General features: G+C 35.9%; 1 pseudogene; it reads left to right on the top strand.

The window, feature by feature from the left end:
* On the top strand, positions 1-2914 carry LOC119509348 (annotated as a pseudogene).
* The last annotated feature ends 16284 nt before the right edge of the window (positions 2915-19198 follow it).

Here is a 19198-nt window from a genome sequence, read left to right as displayed (position 1 = left end):
ATGAACTTGGGGTAAACTGGGATGAGGAAGGAGGTCCTCAGCAGAGAGCAGGGTGAAGATGGGTTGAGCTTTGGAGTCCTTTGTGGAGAGCTTTCCCAGCCTGTGTGACCCCAGGTGGCAGTGTCTGGTTCCATGAGAGATGGTTTAAAGCTTGAATCTTAATTATTGGATGGAAAAACCAAGCTGATACTGTCTCCATATGAGTGTAAATCAAAAATTTCTTTGAAGATGGGAAATAAGACCAAGATTGCAAAATGTCCTTGAAGAACATAACAGACTGGACAAATTCTGAAATCAACACAAAATACTTGATCAGGAATGAAAAACTTTTGCAAAATAAAAGAATTGGTTCAGAAACCTCATTGACAAAAGGTGAAAAAAATAGAATGACTTTTTCACCCACTAAAGATCTCTGTAAGCAGTATGCAGATAAAGACTATCTATATATCCAAAAAGATATTTCACCTGCAAGTCCTAATATACAGAAAACTAGAAACATCTTAAATACTTATGTAGTAACTAAACAGAAGCCTCACAGAAACATCACAGGTGAAAATACAAAGAGCAGTTTAGTGTGTCTAACACAAGACCAACTGCAATAGATTTTGATGACAGTAAACCAAGGAAATAGATCTATTTCCCTGACTGAGAATGGAAAGGAGGAGGAAACTGGTCAGTATAATCTACATTTAAACAGTATTCCTAATCAGCCAAAGAAAGAGAACATTATGGGATTACTAGAAACTGAGGCTGTTTTAACTGTCACAAATGAAAATAAATCTGTTTTAAATAATCAGAAGGAGACGTCTAAGCAGTATGAGCAGGAAATTACCATAGAGAATATATGGAAGCCAGGTGATGTATCCATACTTTGGGGTAAAGAGAATATGATAGATGTTTGTTGGAAGCAAAAAAAGCCCAGTGGAGGAAGGAGCTAGATGAACAGTTTGCTTTAAAGAAGAAAGAAAAGAATCTTCTGAACAAAGGAATAATAATCCTTCAAAAAAATCTGAAAGTGATAAAATAGGATGGGAAATGCTTCAAATTCTTCATCAATCTAGGGCTTCAGCTAGCTCTTTAAGCATCCTGTCATAGTCTCCAAGTCAGGTGATATCATTCTAGGCTGATGGACATTCAGTGCTTAGAGCCAGTCACATTTTGGAGGGTGAGGAAGATGACAGATGGACAATGCATTTTGATTCTTTCTATCCTGGTTCTCAGTCTCAACTGTCCTCTCAGTGAACACACAAACAGCCAGAATACTTCTGTGTCTCTCCTGACACTCAGGAGCTAGCTGACATTGGCAATGTGTATATACCTACAACTGGAAGCCAGATTGAACCTTCAAAGGAGGAGCATATAGCACAAGCTGTTAGGGATGTGCCTGTGGAAAAAAAATCTTTCTCCATTCTATGACTGCTCTTGGACCCAGCTGAGAATGAAGAATGAAACAGATGGTGACAAAAACAGAACATCGGAAAGCCATCAATGCACAGGTAGAAGACAAGCACAAGAAGAAGCAACTAGAAGAGGAACAAAAAGAACAAGAAGAAGAACATCACTTAGAATGGGAATGAGAAGAGATGCAGAAACAGTATGAAGAAGACCCACTTAGGCAAAAGCAAAAGGAAGAAATCATGACTTTCAAGACAAATGAGCTATTCCAGATGATGTAGAGAGCACAGGAGCCGGCACAGAGACTGAAACAAGAACAGAGAATCCAAGAATTGACTCAAAAGGGACATGACATTTCTAGATTGATTAAAAATTTTGGCATTGATGCAATACAAATAGAATATTACACATCCAGTAACACCATTTCAAATTCAAGAACTGACTCTGATGAAGTCAGTGATAAGATGAATATAGGTATCAATTCTACAACCTCTCCCAAGAAGGACACTAGTGTGCAAACAGATGACCTAAATACAGGTACATTCACCAATGCAGAATCATGCTGTGGGTCAGTAATGGAGAAGGAAATGCTAGATCATCTATCTCCTGAGATTTCTGCAGAATTTCATGGACACCTTAAGAAAAACAAGCAACAAATAAGTCAAGATAAAGGAGCCAACATAGAGAAAGAAGATAGTTGCTATAATGACCATTGCAATCAGTTCACAAGAGCAGAGAAACAAACAAAACATATGAAGAAATGTCTTAAAAGTCCATATTGGAATATAAATAAGCCACTCAGAAGATGTATTCCAGAATCAGAAAAGTATCCTGAACAACTTCAGAAGCAGAGAGAAGGAAAAAAAAAAAAGTAAAAAAGGTAGATGGAATTGCTTCATCTGTTAGAAAGAAATAATCCTGGACAACTGTTTCAACATGGAGGCACTTCACCACAGGTAGTTCATTCATATCATCAAGAAACTGAATCGAGGTGTTCTTGGTATCTGGTCAAGAAGGAAGAACCTCCAAAAGCTAATTCTTTCATCAAGAAAAGGTCTCAGTCACCACAAATTCCAGCAGTGAAAAACAGAACCCAATAAACTCAGACATTGTATTTCCCATTTAAAAATATTAGTTGTGAAAGAGAGAATGTGATCTCAGGAGGTAGTCAAACAGAATTATCAGCTGGGATTTCTGAATCATCCCATTTTATTCCCTACATCCAAACCAAAGAGATCTATTACCTTGATCCAGATGCACCATTATCCAGGCCTTCAAACCAGGACCCTCAGTATCAAAACTCACATGGCTCTGACTAAGAACAGCAGCAACTATTTGAGTCTGACCATTTCAGGAATCCACTTCTTAATCTTAACTTGGTGAAAAACAGGGATTGACAGCATGCAATTCTTAAGGGACTCTCAGAACTTAGGGTCTTTTCCAGAAGCAAAAGGAGCTGGAAACTAATTTCATGTCTTTAGCTGCAAATCAAGAAGAGACTTTTAGTTCTTCATTTTAAAGGTAGAAAACCAGATTGTCACATTTGATTTGTGTCTTCTAGATTATAAAAAGGGGTCATGGCTCAATTGTGTTTTTCAAATAGCTTAGACTTTTAAAAAACACTCATTAAAAACCTGTACATTGTATAGTGAAAAAAATGAACAAAAATATTGCACTTAGACATAAGGCTTACCATTTAAGAGGAAAAAGGCAGGAACAAAAGAAATTCAGAAAAATAAAATAAAAATCTTTCTGGATAGTCCTATTATTAAAGAAATTAAGAGTCAAAGAGTTACCAGTACCAGGATCTAAAGTTTCACTTATGAGCCCATATATAACACTGGTAGATGGATAGATTTTATTCATTTTTATTACAATTACTTTTATATTTTATGTATTCACCCCATAGGAATTTTGACTCATACCTGAGGTCACATACTCTACAAATAATTTTGTGAAAATAAATTTGCAATATATGTCAAGATCCAGTTTTATTATATTGACACAGCTCCCATAAGTAAAAGCAAAAGGCATTTGGAGAGGAAATAATGTTGTAAGGAGAAACAAGCCACATTCCAACATTTTTCTGGGCAAGATAATGTCAGGATTACTTAGAATTGCCAATTAGAATTAATGAAATGATTAAAGTCAGAGTAAAAGAAAAAAAATGCTCAAATGAAGTGTTAGAGAATGCAGATTTTAAGTTGAAGTCAATTTATTTGAATTAAAATATGATAAGACAAAACAAATTAGAACTCCAAGCTACCTATTCTAATTAACCTAATATTGTGAGTGACTATAATGCTATAAAATATTTCAAATTTTTCACTTAATTTTAACAAATGAGTTAATTATTGATTGGGAAGCCCCAAAGTCTTGTCTTTTCTTATTTTGAAAGTGCCACAGTGGGAGTGATTGAAAAATATTAACTGAAGGGTGGGTGAGACAAAAATATTTACATAGATGTGGCAAGAAGAGATTTGAGTTATAAAAACAAACTTTGATGAATATGATGAAATCAATCTATTATTCTTTATAAGTGATTAGGACTTACAAGAAAAATACCAGTCTTGCTACATTTTTTGCCATCAGTTCAATGATATACCTGAGTCTACAATGGTAAAAAATGAATACATAGAATTTGGAATCTGAAAGAGTGTTCATGGCCCTGCTCCATGAATAAAAGCTGCCTGTGATGTTAAGCCCACTGTCCAAAAGTTCACTGGTCTTTAAACTGCAATGCATTTGAATGACTAAGCAGAAACAATGATGGAGGCCTGGCAGACTAATTAAATAAATAAAGCAACCATTATAAAAATAATTTCCTTTTTAATAGTTTAATTTTTGTTATAAATGAAGAAGAAACAAAATTGAACTTTTATCTTCAAATGTTTTAAGTTATTTTTTAAATTAAATATTGGCTCTCAAAATTAATAATATAATCAAATTCTCAAAAATGCATGTGATAAGAGCCTTGTTTTGTGATTAGTAATAGGTACACATTCTATCTGGTTTAAATCTAATGATTCATATTATGAGTACAATATTTATAAATCTAATTTTTCATATCCCAAATTACTGTAAGTTTTTAAAATGTCATTTAATTTCCATAAATATATATGTGTACATATTTATTTACTCTGGATGCAGAAAGAAAAGTTATACTAGATATGATTAAATCAATATTAACACATATTGAAATGACTCAGAAGTTAAAAAGAGAAAATGATTGTGATTCTTAAAGAATTTAATAATAGAACAACCTTATAAATTAACTTAAAGTAGCTCCCATAAGTAACATTTAACAGAACATAGGATACTCCAGGTGCCTCTACTCAACATTGAAACTCAACAAAGTTTGCAAAGCAGGAGAAAAATAAAAGTTATCATTTATTGAGAATTTGCTGCAGTAATGGAATTTTGTGCACTGTGGTGGTATGGAAGTGTATGTACCCAAGAAAAAACATTCTTAAATCTAATCCATTCCTGTGCATGTAAACCCATGTGAAGTAGGACCTCTTATGAGGTTCATTCAGTTACAGTGTGTCCCAACACAGTCAGAATGGGTCTTAATACTGGAATCCTTTACAGAGAATGAAATTTAGACAGATAAAGCCATGGAAGCAAGAATCTAAAATCAGCAAAACCCAGAAGGGAATGGAGAGATCATCACATGCCACCTTGTGTCTTGCCATGTGACAGAAGAGCCAAGGATCACTGGCAGCCAGGCTTCAAAAAGAAAGCACCATCTTGATGATGACTTATTTTGAGCATTTTCCTGGCCTCAAAACCATGAGTGAATAGATTCCCAATGTTTAAGCTGAATCATATTATGGTATTTACTTAAGCATTCTGGGAAACTAAAACATGCACACTGCTTTCTTTCTTTTTAATAGCAATGTCCACAGCTAAAACAAGCCAGAGCAAAATTCAACTCAAATCTTTTGTGTGCATGTACTCGTCAGTCATATATTGCTTCCTATTGTACTATGACTTTATTCTGCAACCACCCTTTGCCACTATATTGAAATAAAACAAAACAGGGTCTTTGAGGTTACAGGTATTTCTTGAGCCATTAAAACAAGGGAAAGAGATTATTAACCAAAGAGACTATGCTCAAGAGACTATATTACATGTAGTAATACGAAATCACTTCTAGATTATGTAGCTAGCAAAATAAGCTTAAGAAATAATCAATTTTCCTCTTTATTTAAAAAAATAAACCACTGAAAAATTGAAGGATTCTTGCCCTCTATTGACAGATTTCATGATCTTCTGTTGCTCTTATTTTGAAATGGACAGTCTCCCCCATTGGTAAATGAAAGCATAAATCCAATTTGGAGTTCTCTTACTTACCACAAAAACAAACAAGCAAACAAACAAACAAAAAACACAGATAAGATATCTTAACATATAACACATAAAGTTTTATGATAGCTCTGACACAAGTTACTCCTTAAGTTCTTTGAGGCCCAGTTTCCACTTCTTGGCAATGTAACCAATATTAAATTGCAACAAATAATTAAATATGATAAGCCATAATAATATCATTCCACACTATATCTCTTGCATATTCTAGAACATAGGTTTATAGTGATCCAAATTCATTTTACTTCCACACAGCTTAATTTCTAATGTGCTGTGTTTGGAGAGAATAACGTGTACATTTTGAACTTTTGAGTGGATGATTATTCAGTGATAATGAAATTACAAAATTTATATAGGCCTATGAAAATGCAGACATAAAAAAGTATAAGGCTCTGGAAATCTTAAGTAATTACAATTTTGTGAATTCAGAAACTTATAGTTTACTAAGAAGAATTGTTAACAAACCCACCCATACTAACACACCCAGAACCCAAATACAGAAAGTTAACATTGGTAAACAAGGAAGAAACCACAGAAATTAAAACTTTTTTTTTCAATTCTCTGGGCTATTAATTCAAAATAATTTTTAGGACCTATAAGTTGGGCTGATATACAACAAATAAGATCATGGAGTATGAACACTCTCAGGAAAAGCAAAGCTGGGGTAAGGAATAAAATGCAGTGCTCTGTTGGCAGTCTGATATATTTTAGATGAGGTGACATTGGAGCCCGAGTCTGAAACAAGTGATGCAACTTAATACTAAGAATCCTTTTGGTGACCTGCTTTAAAAGATGAGCAGACAGTAAAGATTACCAGATGTGCTGGTTTTTAGCTGTTATGTACCAATAAAAGGCCATGTTCTTTTAATCTATTCCTGTGAGTGCAGACCTGTTGTGGGTGGGACCTTTTGGTTAGGTTATTTCAATTTGAGATGTGACCCACCCCCTTCCAGGTGGGTCTTAATCCTTTTACTGGAGTCCTTTATGAGAGGATAAAGGACAGAAAAAGCAGTGAGAGCTTAGAGAGAAAAAGGCCCTGGAGGAGCTGAGAGAGGAAGCCACTGAAGCCAGAAACTGAAAGCAACAAAACTGGGGAGAGAAGGACCAGCTATGCTGGCTGTGCACCTTTCCCTGTGACAGAGAAGTACAAGATGCCAGTGACTTTTCTTCAGGGAGGGTATTGTCCTGTTGATGCCTTAATTTGGACATTTTCATTGTATTAGAACTGTAAATTTGTAAGATAATAAATTCCTGTTGTAAAAGCCAACCCATTTCTGGTATATTTGTATTCCAGCAGCTTTAGCAAACAAAAACACAAGACATTTAAGTAAACACAATATTTGAAAGAGAGAATAAAGCAACAAATACTAAAAGTAAAATTGAATGAAACTGAGGCAAGATGTACAGAAGAAAAATGAGTAGGGCAGAAACAAAGGAAGGAAGTTGCAAATAAGGGAGGTAGCTCTGGAGGATGTAGGTCCCAGAAAGTACTGTTACAGCAGCAAAAACAAATTGAAAGTACAGAGAACTACTTAGAAAGGCAAGACATGTATAGCTATAGCATTGAAGGAACTCAATGTAGAAAGTTCTCATGAGTAAGGCAAAGCTCTTGGAGTTAAAGGCGCTCACAATAAGATCATATTTTAAGACCATCATAAAAATACAGAAGTGATTCTTTAGCATGAAACTCAGAAAACCTCTCTGACCACACCTAAGCTATATCTACATTTCCTTCTGAGAGTCAAAGTGCCCTTCACATTTAAAAATGGGGCAATAAAATAGTGACAACTAAAGTCCATATAATGGTATTTAAAGTGTGAAAGGAAAAAAAAAAAAAACAAAAATGTTCCAAAAGTTGGTAGCATCAGAATATAATGTCATTTTCCTTATGGCAGGAAAATTTATTCCATAATTTTCTGTATTAAAATAATATAAAATAATGGAGAACTGTGGGAAGATGAAATAGGGAGCTCTAGGAATCAGTACTTCTAGAAAAACATCTATTAAACAGTTACAGACTGTCTGATATAACTATTTTGAAACTCTGGAGTCCAGAAGAACACTGTAAAGCAGCCAAGGAAAAGTGGGAGGAAAAGGTGGACAAATTATGGCAAAGATAATTTGAGAAAAGAAAAGGGGAGTAAGAAATTATAGAAGCAGATAACCTGGGCAAAGGCCTTCTGGCTTCAAACATCCATGAGAAAGTGGTCTGCCTCCAAGAAACAGAGGGGACAGCCAAACTCCTGTAAAGAGGGGGACTTCAAAACAACTAATAAGCAAAAGTGCAAGAAAATACAGAGGATGAGGAAGGCAGGAAAACTGCACCCAGCATTCCTTGGGCAGATCTCCCTAATAGGAAACTGAAGCCCAAAAACAAAAATTCTGTCTTATCACAGGATTGTTATAAAAGCAAGAAACAGACATCTCAGAGAATAATTCCCAGAGTTAGCATTTTAAAATATGAAAATGTACAGTGTGCAACAAAAATGTACAAGACAAGGAAACAGGAAATGATGGCTCATCCAAAGAAGAGAATAAAAATCCAGAAAACACCAATGAAGATCAGAATGTGAACATATTGAATAAAGCTCTTACAAAAATGATCTTAAAAATGCTCATGGAGATGAAAGGAAATACAGAGAAAGAACTAAAGCATATCAGGAAAACAAAGAATTAGCAATATAAGTATTTTAGTAAAGAAACAGAAACTTTAAACAAGAACCAAATGGAACTACAAGAGTTGAAAACCACAATAACTGAATTGAAAATTCCCAGGAGAGTTTCAAGAGCAGATTGGTGCTGGCAGAAGACAGAATGAGTGAACTTGAGGCCAAGACATTTGAAATGAGTCAGGTTCAGGAACAGAAAGACAAAAGAATTATTAAAATCAAAATTAAGCTAAGATGCCTGTGGAGGTTTGAAACTGTGCATACCTCAGAAAAGCATGTTCTTAAATTTAACCCATTATTGTGGGTGCGGACCCACTGTAAATAGAATCTTTTGGCTAGGTTACTTCAGTTAAAGTGTGACTCATCTCATTCAGGGTGGGTCTTAATCCTCTTTACTGGAGTCCTTTATAAATGAGATGGACAGAGAGACAGAGAAAGAGATAGAGATGATAGGTAGGTAGGTAGGTAGGTAGGTAGATAGATAGATAGATAGATAGATAGATAGGGACAGATCCACAGAAGCAAGAATCTGAAAGCAACAAAAACTGGAAGAGAAGGGTGAGAAGAGCAGGCATCACCATGTGCCTTGACCTGTGGCAGGGAACCCAAGGATCATAGTCCTTGAGGAGAAAGCATAGTCGTGATGATTCTTTGATTTGGATATCCTCATGGCTTCAATTGTAAACTAATAAATTCCCATTGTTAAAAGCCAACCCATTTCACTGTAACTGCTTTGAGCAGCCTACCAAACTAAAACAACACCTCTTGGACACCATCAAGTGTACCAATGTATTAAAGGAGTAATCAAAGATATACAGTCAGAAAATTTCCCAAATGTAAGAGATGTGAATGTGCACATCTAAGAAGCCTACAGAACACCAAACAAGATAAACATGAAGAAGAATACACTCCATCATATATTAATCCACTATTGAATGTAAAGGACAGGGAGAGAGTTCTGAAAGCTGCAAGAAAAAAAACGTGTTATGTAAAAATGAGTTCCAATTAGATTGAGTGCCAATTTCTCAGAGGAGGCAAGAAGGCAATGGAATGAAATACTCAAAAGTGCTGAAAGAAAACAGCTGCCAACCCAAAATTTTATATCTGCTTAGACTTTCTTTCAAAAATGAAGGAGACTCCTCCCTACGTGGGATCAGACATCCAGGGGAGTGAATCTCCCTGGCAATGTGGAATATGACTCCCGGGGAGGAATGTAGACCTGGCGTCATGGGATGGAGAACATCTTCTTGACCAAAAGGGGGAAATGAAAGGAAATGAAATAAGCTTCAGTGGCAGAGAGATTCCAAAATGAGCTGAGAGGTCACTCTGGTGGGCACTCTTATGCACAATTTAGACAACCCTTTTTAGGTTCTAATGAATTGGGGTAGCTGGTGGTGGATACCTGAAACTATCAAACTACTACCCAGAACCCATGAATCTTGAAGACAATTGTATAAAAATGTGGCTTATGAGGGGGGACAGTGGGATTGGGGGGGGCCATAGGGATCACACTCCCATTTGTCTAGTTTGTGGATGGATGAGTGGAAAGTTGGGGGAAGGAAACAAACAAACAAACAGATAAGGGTGCCCAGTGTTTTTTTTTTACTTTAGTTGCTCCTTTTCACTTTAATTATTATTCTTGTTATTTTTGTGTGTGTGGTAATGAGGGTGTTGGGGATTGATTTTGGTAATAAATGTACAACTATATAATGGTACTGTCAACAATCGAATGTACGATTTGTTTTGTATGACTGCATGGTATGTGAATATATCTCAATAAAATGAATTAAAAAATAGATTGGGGTGATGAATGCACAACTATATGATGGTATGTGAATATACCTCAATAAAATGAATAATAAAAAAAATGAAGGAGAGATTAAGACCTTTTAGGTGGTCTTAAATCTGAGGGAATACATTACTACTAGACATGTCCTACAAGTAAAGCTAAATGGAGCTGTACAGAGTGAAAAGAAAGAACGCTAGACAGTGGTTCAAAGAAGCATAAGGAAATAAAACATGGTGGTAAAGGTAACCATTAGGGTAACTATAAGTGCCAGTATAGCTGTAGTATATTGCTTGGTATGTAACTCCACTTTTTACTTCCTGCAGGTGCTAAAATCCAAATGCATAAAAAGTAATGGTAACACTATGGTTTTAGACATAAAATGCACAAAGATTTAAGTGATAACAAGTACAAAATTAAAACTGGGGGGTGACAGAATGGTATAAGAAAAGTATAACTGCATTCTATTGAATTGCAGTTGGTATTAAAACAATTATGATTGTTCTATATTTAGGATGTTAAATTTTAATATGAAGTTAACCAGGAGGAAAATTGATGAAAATTATATCCTGATAAAAATGGAAAGGCACTCAATTTGGTACAATATGCAAAAAACTAAATAAATACAAATAGGCAATAATGGAAGTGAGAAACAAAAAGGTATGACTTATAAAAGTTAGCAAAATGGCAGAAGAAAGTTCTGTATTATCAGTCATGACTTTAAATGTAAATGGATTAAACTCTCCTGTCAAAAGGAAGACATTGGCAGAATGAATAAAACGCATGACCCAACTATAAGTTGTCTGCAGGAGACACACTTTAAATTCAAAGATACAAGTGGGTTGAAAGTGAAAAGATGAAGAAATACATAGCATTCAAGTAGTATCCAAAAGTGAGCTGGGATTACTATAATATTGGATAAAATAGACTTTAAGTCAAAAACCATTATGAGGAACAAAGACGGTCATTATATACTGAAAAGGAAACAATTCAACAATATATGACAATTGGGAACATATGTATGTACCAACAGCAGAGCCCCAACATATATGAAATAAATACTGATGGATTTGAAGGAAGGAATTGATGGTTCTACATGAATAGTAGGAGACTTTAATACACCATTTTCAATAATGCATAGAACATCTAGTCAGAAGTTCATTAAGGAAATACAATACTTGAATAGTTCCTTAAATCTATTAGACCTAACAGACACATATAGAACACTTCACACAACAAAGAATACAAATTCTTTTTGAGTGTACATGGATCATTTTCCAGGACAGCTCATATGTTAGGTCACAAAACATGTTTCAATAAATTCAAAAATATTGAAATCATACCATGTATATTGACCAACCATAATGGAATGAAGCTAGAAATCTTTCACAGAGGAAAACATGGAAAATTCACAAATATGTGGGAATTAGGCAACATTCTTTTAAACAAACAATGGGTTAAAGAAGAATTTGGAAGTGAAATTAGGTAGTATCTACCTATGAATAAAAATGAAAATTCAACATACCAAAACTTTTGGGATGTAGCAAAGACATTGCTGAGAGGGAAATTTATAGCTCTAAATGCTTATGTTAAAAAAGGGAAAGACTTCAAATCAGAGACATAACCTCAAAACTGGAAGAACTAGAAAAAGAGAAACAAATTAAACCCAAGGCAAGCAGAGGAAAGGAATTAACAAAGATTAGAGCAGACATAAATGAAACAGAAAACAATAAAACAGTAGAGAGTATCATCAAAATCAAATGTTGGTTGTTTGAAAACATCCAGAAAATTGACAAACCTTCAGCTAGACTGTGGAAGGAAAAAAGAGAGTGGACACAAACAACAGAAATCAGAAATGAAACTGTGTATTACTAACAAGCCCATTGAAATAAAAAGCACTATAAGAGGATACCATGGAGAATTATATGCCAATAAATTAGATAAACTAGATGAAATGGACACATTCTTCAAAACACACAAAGTATCTATACTGACTAAAGAAGAAATAGTTTGCCTTGACAAACAAAATACTATTAAAGAGATTGAATCAGCAATCTAAAACCTACCAACAATAAAAAAGAAAAAAAAAATCCCAGGACCAGATGGCTTTACAGGGGATTTCTAACAGACATTTCAAGAAGACAATTCCATTTCTGCTGAAATTCTTCCAGAAGATTGAGAACTCCCTAATTCATTCCATAAGGCCAACATCACATGCATACTAAATATAGATAAATAAAAGGGCAGACCAATATCTTATAGAAGTAGATGCAAAAATCCTCAACTAAATCTTAGCAAACCAAATCCAACAGAATATTAAAATTATTATAAATCATGACCAAGTGGGATTTATATCTGGTATGCAAGATTATTTCAACATAAGAAAATCAATTAATGTAATACAGCACATTAACATATTAAAGGAAAAAAGCCACATGATTATCTAAATTGTTGCAGAGAAGGCATTTGACAAAATCTAACACACTTCTTGATAAAAACACTTAGAACATTAGGAATAGAAGGAAATTTTCTCAGCATGATAAAGGGAATTATGCAAAGCCCACCATTAATATCCTTTAATGCTGAAAGACTAAAAGCTTTCCCTCTAAGATCAAGAACAAGTCAAGGATGCCCATTGTCACCACTATTATTCTACATTGGAAATAAAAAAAAAAAGAAAGGAATAAAAGCTACCCAAATTGGGAAGGAAGAAGTAAAATTCTCCCTATTTGCATACAATATGATCCTATGTACAAAAAATCCTGAAAAATCCACAATAAAACCCTTAGAGTTAATAAAAAAAAATCAGCAAAGTGGTTGGGTACAAGACCAACACACAACAGTAGTAGGGGTTTTATACACAAGCAATGAACAATCAGAAGAAGAAATCAAGAAAAAGTTCCATTCACAGTAGGAAATAAAAGAATCAAATATCTAGGGGGACTTGTACATAGAAAACCACATAACATTGCTAAAAGAAATCAAAGAAGACCTCAATAATGGCATTCTGTGTTGATGGATTGGAAGACTAAATATCATTAAGATGACATTCCTACCCAAAGCAATTTGTAGATGCAACACCATCCCAACCAAAATTCCAACAACCTTTCTTCAGAAATGGAAAAGCTAATCATCAAATTTGTATAGGAGTGTAAGGGGCCCTAAATAGTTAAAGCCATCTTGAAAAAGAGGAAAGAAGTTGGAAGACTCACACTTTCTGTAGTGAAAACTTGTTACAAAGCCACATTATTCAAAACAGCATGGTACTAGTGGAAGGACAGACATATTGAACCATGGAATATAATTGATAGCTCAGAAATTAACCCTCATGTTTATGGCCAACTGGCTTTTGAAAAGGAGGAAAAGACCATTCAATTGGGGAAGAAGTCTCTTCAAAAAATGTTGCTGGGAAAACTGGATTTCCATTGACACAAAAAGACAAGGACCCCTATATCACACCTCATACAAAAAATCAACACAAAATGGATCAAAAACCTAAATATAATAACTAGAACTATCACACTCCGGAAGAAAATATAAGTAAGCTTCTTCAGGACTGTGTGTTAGGCTATGGTTTCTTAGACTTTATACCCAAACCACAAGCAACAAAAGAAAAAAAAAATAGATAAAAGGGACCTCATGAAAATTATTTTTGTCACTGAAAGGTCATTATCATGAAAGAGAAAAGGTATTCTACTCAATAGGACAAGATATTTGGAAACCCACATATCCATTAATGGTTTACCTTTAAGAATATATAAAGAAATTCCACAACTCCAAAAGAAAGATACAAATAAAACCAATTTAAAAATGGAAAAGAAAATGAGTAGATGTTTCTCCAAAGAGGATATATAAATGGATAAAAATCACATGAAAAGAAACTGAATATAATTTGCCTTCAGGGAAATGCAAATCAAAACTATAATGAGGTACTATTTCATACCCATTAGAATGGCTGCACTTACAAAAATGAAAAATAGATGCTGGAGAGGATGAGGAGTAATAGGGTCATTCATTCATTGCTGGTGGGAATGTAAAATGGTTCAGCTGTTCTGGACAACAGTTTGATTGTTCCTCAGAAAACTAAGTTTGAACCACCATACAACCTGGCAATCCCACTAGTTGGTATATACACAAAAGGATTGAAAGCAGGGACTTAAACAGATATTTGCACCTGATGTTCATAGTGGCACTATAAACAATTGCCAAAAGATGGAAGCAAGCAACCCAAGAGTCCATTTACCAATGAATTGATAAATATAATGTGGAATACACATATTATGGAATATTAATCAGTCATAAAAATGAATGAAGTGCTGAAACATGCAACAATTGGATGAAACTTGAAGACATCATGTTGAGCGAAATCAGTAAGATGCAAAAAACAAAAACAAAAACAAAAACAAAAACAAATAGTGTATGATCAATCTCACTGATTTGAAACAATTGCAGTAAGCAAAGTCATGTGGTCACAATCTAGAATATAATTTACCAGGGGCTAGGTTGGGGATAGGAAATTGGGAGTTAATGCTTAACTTGTACAGAATTTTTATTTGAGTTAGTGATAAAGTTTTAGAAATAGATATAACAAATTCAAAGGTAGTTATGAACAAATTTAGAAAAAAGTAACTTAAACCTGGCAACTATGTACATATATTCCAGGACCTCAAAAACTGGTCTACCTTTAGTTGTACCTATGATGTTAAATCCTTTCTCAGCTTCTGTTGCTGCCTTTATCCTCTGTCCATGAGAAATGAACTTGCTTTTATAATCATTCCTAAATTTATACTAAGTGAAGGAATCTCCAAGAAATGATCTCACATGACCTCAATGCACATCTACTTCTGCTTCACTGATTCTGCTTTGTTTGTTTTCATTTTAAGATGTTTATTTGAAGACAAATGAAGAGTGGAAATTTACTTTTTTTCAATTAAATTCACTCTTTTCCTAAAAGGGATGTCTGTCCTGTGAGTCCACCATATCAGTCCCCTGAGGACAAAGTAATCAAAGAGGTAATTCTTAAGTGTGAGTTTGTGAACCAATACCATGATTTTTCAGTACCTCAGATTTGAATCAACTATTCAAAGGAAACTATACATCTCTATTGGAACAATCCATGTGTGATATCAGTGTGATTTAAATTTATACTCAAAAGTCCTCTAAAAACAACAAGCAAACAAATTTTCAGAGACACAAGAAATGACTATGATGTTATCAACATATTGTTCTTATAAAGAAATTATGCTACTCAAAGCTATAGAATCTTAAAATTTCCTTTCCTGATGATCTTTTGAGATGATTTTTCTGGAGTAAAGAAAAAATACTGCTTCAAAAGTATTTATAAATCTCCATCATTTACAATCAATATATTTTGTAGTATCATAGGATCTTTTTCAAGGCTTCTACCATTCATAAAAGGGTTTCAAACTGTTAAGATAAAGTTCAACCAAGTTGGTCCCCTGGTTTATCAGTTTGTTTTTTTTTTTTTTAAATTAACAAAAATAATCTTTATATAGGAAAGGAAGAGGTGATCACAAGGAACAAGGATGCACTCACTTATGCCTAAAAATATTAAGTCAATTATTTCAACAAGCAAAAATACATATCAAGTTAACATGCATGAAATTGCACTATCCCCCCACTTTTTTCTCTAAAAGCAGAATCCATGTGACAAGAACTAGTAGTCTCCCATTATTTTCTCTCAAAGGTCAATATGAAATAATGGTATATTTAAATCTCATGTTAATAACTGTTCACTGTTCATATTTCAACTCAATTATCTTTCCTTCATTCATGAATTCATAGATTTTATTGTGCCCATGAAATCTCACTTTCATATCATTTGGCAAAGTCATTATTTAATATTTGTTGTTGTGAAGATTTGTTTACTATCCAGCTTCACCACTTCACTGCCCTTCAATTGGCATAAAGCCAAGAATTTTGTCTCTTTATCCCCACAGTTGTATCCCCAGGACACAGCATCATACCTGGAACACATAGTTATTCACAAAATATTTTTCAATAAATGGCAAGTCATGGAATTGGTAATAGTAGCATTCATTGGTACTTACAAACAGCTTTTTGTTTACTTGACATTACATAAATGCATTGCATGTACTGGCATTTATCCCACAACTCTAAGAGGTGGTTCTATTATTGTTCAATAATTTCCCCTCATAATAGCCTATTAAATAATAGGTTCTATTATTGTTCAAGTAGGTCTCTGCCCCAAAGATTAAGAGGCAGAGCAGCCACATAAGGTTGTAAAGTGGCCTTCTGTCCCTCAGGGCCAAGGCAAGGCAAAATATGAGCACTTTGCATAAGTCCCTGAGAGGAGCCTAGGCCCACAACAGTAATTTGTGCCTCTTGCAAAGGCCAATGTCAGGGCCAATGTTGTTGACTAATAATAGAGACATCTGCATCTATAAGCCCAATAAAGCTATGCCCATGAATTGTAAGAGTACACATAGGGTGCAGCTCCTACAGAGCCTCTGTGAGAAAAATTCCTGCCTTTCCTGTGCTACCAAAACTTCCATTTTCCCAATGTTTAGAGGAGGAACCAACAGGTACATAAGGTAATAGTAAGAGTTGAGCAATTTTTTCACCTTTATGGGCAGTCCATGGAATAGAAGAAGACATGACCACCTGAATTTCCCCAGTATAGTTAGAGTCAATGACTCCAGTATGTACACGAACACCCTTAAGATTGAGAGAACTGCGTCCAAGCAAAAGACCCACCATCCCTTTAGGTAAGGGGCCATAATAGACAGCGGGGACCTTAACAGGATTATTGGGGAGAAGACATACCTCAGCACTGGCAGCGAGGTCTACTGCTGCGCTCCCTTACTGTGAGGGGCTGGGAGTCTGCCCCGATTGCTGTTTCCTGAAAGGGAGGTGCCATCCTTATGAAAGGCAGATCGGCACTGGTTAGCCCAGTGTCGACCTTTTTGGCATTTTGGGCACATACCAGGCTGCTTTTGTGGAGATTTATTTTTAAAGTGACCGCATTCTTTTCTGGTATGACCCACTTTTCCACAGGAAAAGCATTTTCCTGGGAAACGAGAGCCAAATCTCAAATTAGCCATGGCTTGAGCCATCATTTCTGCTTTATAACCTTCAGTCCCAATATCTTGGCATAAATGAATATAGCCAGTAAGATCAGCTTTACCTTTATATGGGGCAATGGCTCGTTGACAATCTTTATTAGTATTTTCATATGCTAGCAGCTGCAAAATAGTATCGGCAGCCTCTGAACTAGTAACCTGCCGGTGTATTGCCTCTTGGAGCCGGGCAATGAAATCTGGATACGATTCTTTTGGCCCTTGTAAAACCTTTTGAAAGGATTGTGCAGCTTTACCCTTAGCTTCAATTTTGTTCCAAGCTTGCAAACAACAATGGCGAATCTGCTCGATTGCCTGATCATTATAAACAGACTGATTTTCAACAGTGGAATAAGCTCCTTGGCCCAGTAATTAATCTAACTTTATATTTACTTTCTGTTGCCGATTATTGCAGCCTGTCATTCTGCATGCTCAGTCCACCAAGTCCTAAATTGTAGATATTCTCCTGGGCTAAGGACTGTATGGGCTAATGTGGTCCAATCTATGGGAATTAGACTAGAACCTTCAGCTAAACTTTGCAATATGCCAACTGAAAAAGGGGAATGAACCCCATATGTTTGTACAGCTTTTTTCAATTCTTTAAGAACTGCAAATGGGACATGCTCATGGAAGTAAGTATAAACTCCATCAGGATAATTAGTGTCTTGTCCAGGAGGCACTTCCTCACGAACCGTAACAGGGAAGGCAACAGGACAACATATGGCCTCTAAATCTCCTTGCTGCCTGGCTTCTGCCAGACCCTGCTGTATGCCAGAGAGGCGGGCAGGTTTAGCTGCCGGGGTACAGCTATGTGCAGGAAGGGGCGGCGGAGGAGGTGGGGGCCATTCCCCCCAGCAAGGCGCAGAAGGAGGTTTGGGGCATTGACAAGAATAAAAACTTGAGATTTTACTGGATCTTTTTTACCCTTATCATCATCAGTTTTTAAAGTCTCAAGAACAGACTTAATTAAAGACCATGTAGACCAAATAGTAACAGGTAAATCAACTCCTTGCATATGTTTTTGTTTCAATTCCTTACCTACCCGCTCCCAGTCATGCAGTTCAAGGGAGCCAAGGGTAGGGAACCGAGAGCAGTATTTTTCAATAACCTGCAGCAATTCTAAGATTTGTGACTCCCCCACCTTGACACCGCTGGCCCGCAGCAGCTGCCGTAAGACGGAAATACAGAAAACATATTTATTGTGTCCTTCAACATTACCCATTACCCTGCTTATAATGCTCGAGAGTCATTCTACAATGGAACGCAAACACGGCCGTCACCTCCACCCGAGTTCCAGCGCCGCTGTACCTCCTTCGTTCAAGCAATTCTTCTGTCAGGAACCAGGTCCGGTTCGGGCACCACTTATTGCTGTCAGGGCGACGCAGGAATGAAACATGGACACAAAGCTAAGACTTAAGGAAGCAGGGGGCCCACTTGCATCTCGTGCTAAGTGGACGACAATGCAGCCTTGCTCCAGCTATTTATTTCAGAAGATCAGATGTATATGCTAAAGGTGCTCAGGTGAGGGAGAGCCCATCAGATACCTATATTTACACCAGGTGTATCCAATCTAGGTTTACATCAGGTGAATACAATCTAGGTTTAAGACAATGGTAGTCACAAGACACACATCTTTACAGGGCGGGCCTGCATGGCATTCTATGCAGGCCTGCAGCTCAGCGTTCTAAACCACCACCCTAGATATGCCTCAGGCAACATGGAAGACTCAGTTTCCCACACACCGGATCTCTTCAGAATCTGTCAATCCCATAAGGATAAAGTCCAGCACATTTGTGTTATTCCTACTCCCCATAATACCATTCAACAGTTGGAATCTGTTGAGACATCAAAGGTACTTAGCATATATGACCTCAATACCA

The sequence above is a fragment of the Choloepus didactylus genome, chromosome 14, assembly GCF_015220235.1.
Source record: "Choloepus didactylus isolate mChoDid1 chromosome 14, mChoDid1.pri, whole genome shotgun sequence".
Classification (NCBI taxonomy): Eukaryota; Metazoa; Chordata; class Mammalia; order Pilosa; family Megalonychidae; genus Choloepus; species Choloepus didactylus.
The sequence above is the reverse complement of the archived record's forward strand: the minus strand, read 5'-3'. Positions and strand labels throughout refer to the sequence as shown.